This window comes from Rhinatrema bivittatum, chromosome 6, assembly GCF_901001135.1.
Source record: "Rhinatrema bivittatum chromosome 6, aRhiBiv1.1, whole genome shotgun sequence".
In the NCBI taxonomy this organism is placed as follows: domain Eukaryota; kingdom Metazoa; phylum Chordata; class Amphibia; order Gymnophiona; family Rhinatrematidae; genus Rhinatrema; species Rhinatrema bivittatum.
The window spans coordinates 287,318,657-287,331,287 of NC_042620.1; the positions used below are offsets into that span (position 1 = coordinate 287,318,657).

General features: G+C 43.1%; 1 long non-coding RNA gene across 1 annotated transcript in view; it reads left to right on the forward strand.

The window, feature by feature from the left end:
- Window positions 1-6,087: 6,087 nt before the first annotated feature.
- LOC115093310 overlaps window positions 6,088-12,631 on the forward strand; it is a 64,271-nt gene continuing 57,727 nt past the window's right edge. Inside the window, exons 1-2 of the long non-coding RNA XR_003857281.1 lie at window positions 6,088-6,203; window positions 6,828-6,986. This is a non-coding gene — a long non-coding RNA (uncharacterized LOC115093310). The remainder of the gene's footprint in view (window positions 6,204-6,827; window positions 6,987-12,631) is intronic.

Sequence of the window (12,631 nt, forward strand, 5' to 3'; positions counted from 1 at the left end):
TGACAAACTGTTATCCATCTGTGCTGTGAAGTTATTTTTTCTCTTTTTTCCATTCTGTCACCTTATGGCATGTGTGACTAATTTTGTAAAACTGGGAAACCTAAGCAAAACACTGAAGCATATTTTCTGGGCAAGCATCCTAACGAGCAGAAAGAATTCACTACTGGCTTTCAGATACCTATATTGCACCATAAAACAATTTACACTACATTGTTAATGTACAAATTGAACAGAAAGCATTCCTGTTTGCTATAACTTATTTAAGGTGTCTCCTTGTTTTTGAATGGATAGTCTGACATTATTGGCAAAATTAAAAAAATAAAACAAAATGATGTACTCTGGTGAACACTCACTTCAAGGATTGATGACATGACCTTTCGTTTACACACTGATGTGTTCCAAAATTGGTCTTGGATATTCTGTTTTGGTTGCAGCTACAGTACTGCTCCTGCCTCATTTAAACACTAAAGAGAAAATTCCAACATTCAATTTGCTGTCTGGGAAAATTTGTCGTTTTATACTATCAGTAACTGTAGTGGAAAATCAAATTCTGGAATGCATATTCCTTAACATTCTGCAAGGTAAACTGTCCAGAAACTAATATACATGTTGGAATATATGTCATTCGGCTTAGTAATATGACAGGTGAATGAATCATTATTTTCAATAGCTCTGCCTTTTTCTAGTCATGATAAATATCATTAAAATGCAGCTAACTGAACTAAATGTTCAGTAATTTACAACCAACAGAATATCGAGAAGACCATTTACATCAAAATCTAAGAACATTATTTTATAGTAATTGATCCTTAATTTTTATTCCTTACATAAATTACAAATTATTTACAGTTCTATGCTTTATAGCAAACTCTGTTGTCAGAACTACTGCATCTGCTCCAGTAAGCATTTTTTTCATGCTTTTATTTTTATTAATATTTTGATATTTGTACATAATGGGGCGGATTTTAAAAGGAGCGCGAATAGCCTACTTTTGTTTGCGCTCCAGGCGCAAACAAAAGTACGCTGGATTTTAGTATATACGCGCGGAGCCGCGCGTATCTGCTAAAAACCTGGATCGGCGCGCGCAAGGCTATGGATTTTGTATAGCTGGCGCGCGCCGAGCCGCGCAGCCTACCCCCGTTCCCTCCAAGGCCGCTCCGAAATCGGAGCGGCCTCGGAGGGAATCCTCTAACGCCCTCCCCTCACCTTCCCCTCCCTTCCTCTACCTAACCCACCCGCCCGGCCCTGTCTACACCCCCCCCTTACCTTTGTTGGGGGATTTACGCCTCCCTCTGGGAGGCGTAAATCCCCGCGCGCCAGCGGGCCTCCTGCGCGCCGGGACGCGACCTGGGGTGGGTACGGAGGGCGCGGCCACGCCCCCGGACCGCCCCGGGCCGTAGCCACGCCCCTGTACCCGCCCCCAAAATGCTGCCGACACGCCCCGAAAACGCCGCGACGACCGGGACCACCCCCGACACGCCCCCGACACGCCCCCCTCGGAGAACCCCGGGACTTACGCGAGTCCCGGGGCTCTGCGCGCGCCGGGAGGCCTATGTAAAATAGGCTTCCCGGCGCGCAGGGCCCTGCTCGCGTAAATCCGCCCGGTTTTGGGCGGATTTACGTGAGCAGGGCTCTGAAAATCCGCCCCAATGTCTGAGGTTCAGAGTTCATCATATAACAGGGAATTTGACATCACAGTTCTGGACTACAGCTCCCAATAAAATGAGAGGAGGGAGAAGGTAGAAAATAAAGAGAGATGGGACGCGAAGGAAAGGAAATCCAAAAACAGGAAAGATTTGGGAAAGAGCAATGGGCTTGGAATTTCAAATCTTTAGGGTAGATTTTTAAAGACCGGCGCCACAAAAACCGTGAGATATGCATGTGGCCGGGCACGTGCCAAGCAATTTTAGAAACAGACTGGCCATGTGCGTATCTCCCGGTATGCACGGAAATGCAGGGTTGGTCAAAAGGGGTGGGCCAGAGGCGGAGCCTGGGTGGGGCGGGGGCTCGGCTGGGACAGCGGCCATTATGCCCTGTCTAGGGAAGTGTGGACCGGCAGGCAGCATCTATAGTAATAATGAAGAGCATCAGGGTAATGATTGCCCTTGATGATCTCATAAGATGAAGTTCCAAAATAAAAAAAAAAAGGATAGAAAGAGGGGTTTTAGGGGTTGGGAAGGAGAGGGGAAATGGGAGGCAGAGTAGGTAGAGGGTTAGGGAAGTTCCCTCCCAGTCTGCTCTTTAATTAGAGAGGACTGGGAAGGAACTGGGGAAAGGGCATCGCTGCGCGGTTTTGTTTTTTTTTAAAATCACCCCTCTCGCGTGCGCGAGTCACGACCTGCCCGCACATGCACACTCCTATATACCCGCCCGCACATGCACAGGTGTGCATGTGCGGGCGGGTATCATATTTTATAACATGCACGCATCGCTGCGCACATGTATAAAATTGGTGCATTCATGTGTGCACGCACGTGGACACACGTGCGCAGCTTTTAAAATCTACCTCTTTATGTAGTGGGGATTAGAACCCGCACAAATAATTTCTTGGTGGTCATCTTGGGATTTTTGTAGGTAGGCTTTTTTAAATATCCTGCACCTCCCTAGCTTTTGGGCAATCATCTTTTTGGGATAGGTATAAATTGTCACTGAGCACGTGCAGTATTCAAAGGTAAATTGAGGTTTCAGAGAGGGATAGAAATATTGAGGGAGTAACGAGATCATCCCAGGATCACACAGTGCAGAGGAGATGACTGAAGAGGAGAGTTTTTGAGTAGGTCCCCAAGGCCTTGTCATCTGAAGAGTTTTTTGGAATCCAGAGTTTTTGAAAAGTCTTGAGGATAATGGAGAAGTTGATTTTTGGCTAGTGTGGATCAGCTCCTAACTGAAAGGGAGGACCCCCTGGAAGGAAGGGCCGGATCCCTGTTTTTGCATCTTGCACCCAGTTAACAGCAAGGTGGAAGACAGAGTGAAGTTTCTGAGAGTTTTGAGAAGTATTTTGAGAATCCATCTGTTTTTGAAGCTGGGGAAGTTTTTCCAACACAATTGGTGTATGTTGGAACTGGAGGGGAACTTACCTACCCTTACAGGGAAGGCATTCTGCACCAGGTCACAGTTGAGAGGAGGGTCATCAAAAGAGCCACTATGGACAGAGAAACCATATTTCTTGATTTGTATTTTCCTCATGTTATTCATGCTTTTTGGAATTAGTGCCCGAGTATTATTTTTCAAGCTTAAGTAAACCTTTTTATTATTTGAACATTACCTTTGGACTCTGAGTTTATTATTCATGTTTGTCCTGTGCGTATTCAGCAAAGAGTGAGCGTGAGGGTGCAGTCTGGTTACCTCAACACAGCATCAAGTCCCCAAAGGCTCAGGCCTCCTTCCTGCCAGAGAACCCTGGTCCCCAGGGCTGAGGTTTGAAGGCGATAGAGGCCCAGGAGAGGAAAGGTAGCCCTGAGACCTTGCTGTAGCCCCTGTATCAGGAATCCTCTGCCAGAGAGGGGGTGACTTTTATAATGCTTATTAATGAAGTAGGAGTCTATTTTTTATTCATCAAAACACAGAACTTACTGTAAGTCTTAGCCCACTCAGCAAGGAATCAATAAATGGCACACTTGATATTTTTGACAAAATCAGAGAGGAGCTTGGGAGAAAACCCTCTCCTGAAACTTTCCCTTGCAAGTAGGCAGGAGAAAAATGAATTGAAAAGATGCAAACTACAAAAGATAAGACTGAACATATTCTAAATATAGCTGGCTTAGCTGGTATTATTTTTTAGGTAATAATAACAGTGCCATAATTAGAGAGTTTTATCACCCTATGCTGATAATAAGAAACATCCCCTTCCTCCTCCGAAGATGGCAGCAATGACAGTTCTACCACTGCATACTGAGGTCAATATTCAGATGTAGCTAGCTACGTAAGGGGCCGATGCAAAACAGTGCGCTTAGCCCAGCGCACTGTATAACCCCCAGTTGGACGCGAGTTGTATAGGTGCTAACTAATCCCCTTATTCAATAAGGAGACTAGCGCCTCTACAATGCACTTCCAACGCGAAGTGAAACTAATAGCTTTCATCACATGCAAATGCATGTGAATGAGGCTATTCACTCCCTATGCAAAAAAAAAAAAAAATTGCATCTAGAACGCACATTTTAGCGATCAGAAATTAACGCCTGCCCGGAGCAGGTGTTAATTGCTTAGTGCTACTAAAACTAGTACAGAAAAGCAGAAAAAAATGCTTTTCTGTAGGAGGAAGAGGAGCAACTCTTTAAAAAAATAATAAAAAAAAGTTTTAAAAAAGTGCTGGCAGTGGGGTACAGTTGAGAAGCGTCTGTTTCCTGAACCCCTGGGACATGCATGGGTTAGGAAATTGGACGCTGATAAATTCCAAAACGTGTGTCATTGCGCAACATGAAGTACAATATTTACGGGCGGATTTTAAATGCCCTGCTCGTGTAAATCTGCTCGGATTTACGCGAGCAGGGCCCTCGCGCGCCGGCGCGCCTATTTTGCATAGGCCGCCGGCCCGCACAGAGCCCCGGGACGCACGTAAGTCCCGGGGTTTTTTAAGGGGGCGTGTCGGGGGCGGGGCCGAATGACGCGGCGTTTCGGGGGTGGGACGCGGCATTTCGGGGGCGGGACCGGGGGCTTGGTGCCGGTCCGGGGGCGTGGTCGAGGCCTCCGGACCAGCTCCCGGGTCGGATGACGGCGCGCGTAGATTTACGTCTGCTTCTAGCAGGCGTAAATCGAGGGACAAAGGTAAAGGGGGGTTTAGATAGGGCCAGGGGGGGTGGGTTAGGTAGGGGAAGGGAGGGGGAAAGTGAGGGGAGGGCGAAAGAAAGTTCCCTCCGAGGCCGCTCCGATTTCGGAGCGGCCTCGGAGGGAACGGAGGCAGGCTGCGCGGCTAGGTGCGCGCAGGCTGCCCAAAATCGGCAGCCTTGCGCGCGCCGTTCCAGGATTTTATAAGATACGCACGGCTATGCGCGTATCTTATAAAATCCAGCGTACTTTTGTTTGTGCCTGCTGCGCGAACAAAAGTACGCGATCGCGCTCTTTTTTAAAATCTATCCCTTAGGGCATGTACTGGGAAGGGGAGTGATCAAACCCATCACTGAAAATGTAGAGGCCTTATGCATTTCTAACCACAAAGAAGGGGTTGTAAGCTTTTCTTGGCTTATTAGGGTACTACAGGAGATTTATTCCCCATTTTGTTGACTGGGTAGCCCCTCTGACAGAGTTATTAAGGAAAGGATATCATAACAACTTAAGATGGGATACAAATACCAAAGACACATTTACCAAGATGCAGGTGTGCCTATGCCAAGAGCCTGTTTTGAAGGGAGTAGACTTCCAAAAAGAGTTTATCCTCCAAACAGATGCCTTGGAGTTAGGGTTGGGAGCAGTGCTCTCCCAAGTGCGTGAAGAAGAAGAACATCCGGTGATGTACCTCAGTCGTAGACTGTTAAAGCACAAATTGGGATATGCAGCCATAGAGAAGTAGTGCCTGGCCATTAAATGGGTGATAGAAACCCTGAAATACTACCTCTAGGGAAGAAGGTTTACCTTATTGACAAATCATGCCCCTTATAGTGATTGAACTTAATGAAAGATACAAATGCCCGAGTGACACGTTGGTACCTTGCCCTCCAGGAATACAATTTTCAAGCTCTGCACAGAGTGGAAAAGATCATGTTAATGCAGATTTCTTATCTAGGGAACCAGGGCTAGAGAAGGAGGGACTGACTAGGTTTGACAAAAAAAGAGGAGGGGGGGGGGGGTATGTGAAGGAGTAAACCTTCAACAACAGTACAGCAGCCCACTACAGCTGAGAAGAAGCTGTCAACCCAGGGTAGTAACAGACATCATTAGTTGCAGTACTAACCCAAAGGGGTTGCGGGGCGGATGGAAAAGGGGTGTCTCTGCAGGGAGGGAGTCAATCCAGTAGATAGACCCTCCCCAACCAAGTGAGACACCTTGGAATGTCCAGTGGCAGGAAAGGGGCCGGTTGCCCTGAGAGGAATCAGGGCAAGAGCCAGAAGGATCTGCCCAGGGAGGGGAGGAGCTAATAGGAGCTCCAGGAGATGAAGAGGAGGAGATGGAATAAACTACTCCTCAGAAAGGGAAGTCAGCAATGAGGACATGGAAAATGAGTGAGCCAAGAGATTTATAAGCTGGAGAAGAAAGGAAACTGCAAGCAGGTATAGCACACTTTCAGAAGGGAAAGATATTTGTGGGAGGTTGTGGCAGGGCTGGCCCCAACCAAAGCATTTGTTAGGGATCGTCAAGCCCTACCACAGGTGGGAGGTATTTAAATTTGCTTAGCTTGTTTTTTGTGTGGCCTTGCAAAGTTGTGCTGAGCAGTGCTACAATTAAAAAATAGAAAAACTGTTTGTTTCCCTAGAAAAAGACTGTAGCTAACCACAAGGGTTGGTTTTTTTGAGTGTTTGTAGCCTTGTAAAGCTGTGCTGAGCAGTGCTATAATTCAAAAGGAGAAAAAACGGTTTCTTTCCCCAGGAAAAAGACTGTGATTAACCACAAAGTTTGTGTGTGTGTGTGTGTTTGTTGCTTGGCAAACCTGTGGAAAGAAAAGTGCCATTTCAAACCTTGGGGAGGAAGGCCTACCAGAAGGCAGGCCCTGAAAGAGAAAAGAAAGACTTGTCCATTTACTGGAAGGGAGAATTCCAGGCAACTACTCTGAGGAAGAGTATTTGGACACTCCCTGTCTTTCCTGGGCTGCCTGTGGACAAAGAGTATTTTTTTCTATTTATTTGTTTGGCCTCGTACAGAAGCGCATAGACTGGTATACACTTTTTTCCTTCAAGTTTTGTCAAAGAAAGTCCAGAAGTTCTGCAGGGGAGAACAAGAGGCGGAAGTTCCAGCTGTGTTCCAGTGGACCGAAGGTGTTGGATGCCCGCGGACCTTCATACCAGTGAATGTGTCTTTCCAATGGCAGGGGACATGATGCATCCTTATCATTCTAGGTTGGTGCCTGTCTTGATAGAAAAATTGGTGTTTTTAAAAATCAATCTGCCTTTGCTGAGCTTTCCAGAATTTCCATGCAAGTGACAAGATGAATGAAATCACCTAGAATTCTTTCTCATACTCTGCCTACCTGGTATGCCTCAGATGTAGTATCCAAGAGGTCTTGCTGATACTCTGCCTATCAGTCATACCAAAAATATACCACATTAGGGTCTACCTGCCACATGTCTACTTGCCATGTCTCTGATATATCAGCTTTTTTTTTTTTTTTTTTTGCTGCCATGACTACCTTCCATAACCCTTATTTAGCACCTTAGGGGTATTGCTACCAATCTGTATACCTGCCATGGCCCAGATATACCATCTTAAGTGTTATGCAGTTAAAATGCCTACCAGCCATGCATATGATGGAGTTTTGGTGCCTTGTGTTGTATGCTGTTTGGATCTCAGCCTTGTTTTCCCTCCCTGCTTCTTTGTTGATTATACTGGGATGCTTTGTCTCTGGAAAATAAATTTGAAAAAGAAAAAAAAATACAAGTTTCTCCTCCCACCCCACCTCTTTTCTGGTTCTTCCCCTTTAGAATCCTAGCCTAGTTCTTTCTCCCTGCTTCTTTGTTGGTTATATTGGGGTGCTTTTAGCTCAGATAAAACAATTTGGAAAAAAAAAGTTTTTCTTCCCACCCCACTTCTTTTCTGGTTTTCTGTCCTACTGTCAAAGCCTGTTTTGGCTATTGTGCTATTTGCAAATGACCAACTCAATTTTGGGGGTTTATACATCTTTGTGCTGTTTGTGTTGGACTACAAGTCTTGGGGGTTTTAATATAGTAACCCTATCAGGTAAATAAAATGGAAAGTATAGTCCACCCTCTGCAATAAATCAATATACCCAACTCACTAATGCATATATCCTTATATATATTCCAGAAAACATTTATTGCATAATCATTTTTATAGAAAAATGTTTTTACAAAAAGCTGAAAAAATATATCAAATCAATGGCATGAAGGTACTACATATTCAGTAGGTGCACACAACCAAATACATATAATTTTTCCAAATACCTTTATATATCTCACTCAAATCCTCACACACCGTATATCACTCATAAACATACACAATAAAATAGGCCTAAATATAAAACCACCATAGACATATCACATATTATATATAAAGGCTAATCATACAATATATATAAAGACATCCACTTCAATACCTTCAAAGTTTTCTCTTTCTTAATGTCCCATAGTCTATACTATTCAACACTTTAAGGATCCCAATGAAAGTTAATCTTGTTCCACATCATAGATCTTTCTCTCACAATATGTATATTCAATACCATGGGCATCCCGGAACTTGCTCCCCCAATATATATATTCTACACCATGGGTGTCCTGACAAGGTCCCTTGTTTCACCCAAATCAGGCTTCTTCAGGGGAATACTTTCATCCACCATTTCTACATGATAAAGCATTTTATATCACTCCTCTCCCTTGACCCATATACCCATCTAGATGAAAAATAAAATATACAATACCAATATCCAAAATGGTACATATATCCCTCTAAACCCAACTACGGACTTTCATATAGCGTTCTTTCAATTTTCAAGCTACTGCCACCTCACAATGCTCTTCTCCATTTTTTGTTCTTAATACAGAATTCTGGGTGTACCTGCAAATATATATAACAACAATATGCACATACCATTTAAACCTAATTCCGATAATATTCTCAAAAGAATAACAACAAATATTTTCAACACTTGACAAACTTACATGCCCAGTATATAGTAAGAAATCATTAACCATATATAACACCCTCATTTAGTACCACACTAATCTATACAGACATACCGTCTTCCGATGTTAACACCATATATACGCACTCCCTCATTCAACTTCCTTCTTATCAGCACTTTATTTATTTATTTATTTATTTATTTTAACATTTTTATATACCGGGATTCATGTAAGATATTACATATCATCTCGGTTTACATTATAACTGAAAAACATGCATGTAAGAATGCGATTACATAGAACAGGGCGTAAAACTTGGATCTGATAAATAGGGAATAATGAATAAATAATATAAAACATGATAAGAAATGTTTATGAGCCAGGTGTGGTCGGGCTTAAGATCTCGGTACATACTGGAATTATTTAATGTCCGGGTACTCTGGGTAAACTTGGAGTATTTAATTTGAAATTCTTGGAATTTCTTGAATTTAATTTGAATACTTGGAGAATTTAATTTGAAATTATTTCAAAGCCCCCTCTCTTATGGTTCTTGCCAATTCTTGATATTTTCCCTGGCCATCTGTTGTTTTACATGCTTGCTGCACCATTCCTTGAGCTTTTGATTCAATTCTTCCTCCCACCTCAGCTATAAAGGTACACTTTGAAGAGTTTTTAATCACTTTTCTTGCTGCATCACCAATGCCACTGCTGCTGCTCCAAGTCAATAAGAACATAAGATCATGCCATACTGGGTCAGACCAAGCGTCCATCAAGCCCAGCATCCTGTTTCCAACAGTGGCCAATCCAGGCCATAAGAACCTGGCAATTACCCAAAACCTAAGTCCATTGCTTGTAATAGCAGTGGCTATTTTCTAAGTCAACTTAATTAATAGTAGGTAATGGACTTCTCTTCCAAGAACTTATCCAATCCTTTTTTAAACACAGCTATACTAACTGCACTAACCACATCCTCTGGCAACAAATTCCAGAGTTTAATTGTGCGCTGAGTAAAAAAGTTTTTCTCTGATAGTTTTAAATGTGCCACATGCTAACTTCATGGAGTGCCCCTAGTCTTTCTATTATCTGAAAGAGTAAATAACTGATTCACATCTACCCGTTCTAGACCTCTCATGATTGTATACACCTCTATCATATCCCCTCTCAGCCGTCTCTTCTCCAAGCTGAAAAGTCCTAACCTCTTTAGTCTTTCCTCATAGGGGAGCTGTTCCATTCCCCTTATCATTTTGGTAGTCCTTCTCTGTACCTTTTCCATTGCAATTATATCTTTTTTGAGATGTGGTGACCAGAATTGTACATAGTATTCAAGGTGTGGTCTCACCATGGAGCGATACAGAGACATTATGACATTTTCTGTTTTATTCATCATTCCCTTTCTAATAATTCCCAACATTCTGTTTGCTTTTTTGACTGCCACAGCACACTGAACCAACAATTTCAATGTGTTATCCACTATGATGCCTAGATCTCTTTCTTGAGTTGTAGCACCTAATATGGAACCCAACATTGTGTAACTATAGCATGGGTTATTTTTCCCTATATGCATCACCTTGCACTTATCCACATTAAATTTAATCTGCCATTTTGATGCCCAATTTTCCAGTCTCACAAGGTCTTCCTGCAATTTATCACAATCTGATTCCTCCTGTGCTCTGGTTGTCTTCAATGCTCTTTCCAAATCTTCTTTCCTTATAGTACTTACTGACAGACTTTGCCTTCGTCATCCGTTGCTTTACTCACTTGCTGTACAACGTCTTGGGTTTTTCATGCCACTCTTGGTACTACCTTGCCTCTTCTGATACCTTAGACTTTTGATGCCATTTTTCCTTACACCTCAGCCCTTTAGTACATCTTGGAGGATTTTCAGCCACTTTTCTTTCTGGGTTACTCTGCTCCTACCGATTCTGTTTTTAATCACCAATCCCTGCTGCCACTCCAAACCAGTCTTGTACTTCGGGGTACTTCCTCCTCTGCTCTGTCTGTCTGAATTCTTTCTAAATCTCACATTGTATTTGCCAACTCTTAGTCTTCCCTGTCCATTCAATGCTTTACATAGGCCTTATATTCTCAGTTATCTTAAAAGGTTTCATGCCCTCTTGGGCATTTTCTTCAAATCCGGTTCCCTTACGGTTCTTAAAATTATTGGATACATCTAGTATTTAGCTGTTGATGCATTTTACCACAGCAAAAGGCAAGAGCTGCAGAAGTGCAACACCCAGACCCAGGATTGTACTCCTCCATTATGACTGCTTTTGAGGTAATGGAGGCAGTATTTGCAAAAACTGATTCAGAAAAAGAATCATGTTTTGGTTCCATGAATCACAGCATATTAAATAGCTAGTGACTAAAGATCATTTAGTGCTTCTAGTCAGTAGAATCTTAACCTTCACTGAAGACAAAATCCAAGCCCAAACAGCCAGCTCTTTCACCTAATGATGTCTTATGGAAATAACATCAGGCCTCCTCTAAAGATTTCCTCTGGGTTTTCCTTGCATTCTATTAATTTTACTGGTGCCTTTTGCATTTCATTTTGAGCTTCGGGATGTTCTTGCTACTCTGGATGGCTGCTTTGTGCCTCTTATGTTGCTGTGCACTCTTCAAGCCACTCTTTCAGTTACTTTTGCCCTCTATCACTACCTTAGGAGATTTTCTTTTTGGTCTTTTGTTCCCCCTTCATGTTGCTTTGTGTTATAATTAGTGAGGCTTGGGTGGACCCTTGGACACTGTGGCAGCTGACCACGCCCACAGGGGGAAGTCCCATGAGGGACCACAGGTCAGGCTCAGCTTAGGACACATAAACACAGAGATTGATCTTTTATTAGACAATGTGGTGAAGCCACCAGAGGTGGCAGTGGTGAGCAGCAGAAATAGCCCAGCTGGGCTAGTATCCCTCGGGCGCTGGAACAGCGACTCCTCCGGTAGCAGTGCTGTAGTGGAAAGAACTGAGAATAATGAGTTCAGTGGAATATGCACAAAGCCCCAGTATGGAGAACCCCAAGATAGAGAGAGCAGGCCCTCGAGGAGCGAGTACCTGATCCCTGAGAGGCTTGAAGGTATGTACTCGCACAGCGGTTCCATGTAGGAGATGGCACTAGGGCTAGAACAGAGGCAGGCCCTCGAGGAGCGAGTACTGGTTCCAGCGAACAGCTCTGAGGTGAAGATGGTAGTACTCACTGGTGTTGAAGATAGAGAATCCTTTCAAGCAGAAGAGAAGGTAGAAGCAGGCAGCAAATCAGGGAACATGGGCCCTCGAGGAGCGAGTACCGGTTTCCTGATAGCGATCTGAAAAGTAAGTAAGGCTCCTGAGGAGTGGGTACCCTGTTAGTGTTAAGAGTCCAATGGAAGATTGGAGAGGCAGAGTAGCTGGGTATGGAGAGCGAATCCCATCCATAAGATTCCCCTTGCTAACTCAAAGGCTATCAAAATTTTTTTTTTTTTTTTTATTTAGCATTCGTTTATATACCGAGGTATAGCAGACATTGCCTTCACTCCGGTTTACATTATAAGAAACCAGTTACATTTAAATCCATAACAGTATAACAGTAAAAAATTGAATCAGAACAATAACTTAGTAATGGTCAATAAATACATTAAATATTACAGATATGACTGTATAAAAATCTTGTATGGAGACGGTTGATACCTTAACAAAAGCGAGAAATGTTTCTGTGAGTCAGGGCGGTCGTCGTAGGAGGGGGATTGCTCACGTAAAATGGAACGCACAGAGGATGAAATCAAAGATTTATGTTCTGCTGTCATTGGGTGAGCAACCATTGCAGGACTGAGAGAGTAGCCAGGCTTTAAGTTCTTTTTAAACATTTTTAAATTTTAAATTTAAAAAAATATTTTTAAAAAATAAATAAAATAAATAAATAATAGGCTTTAAC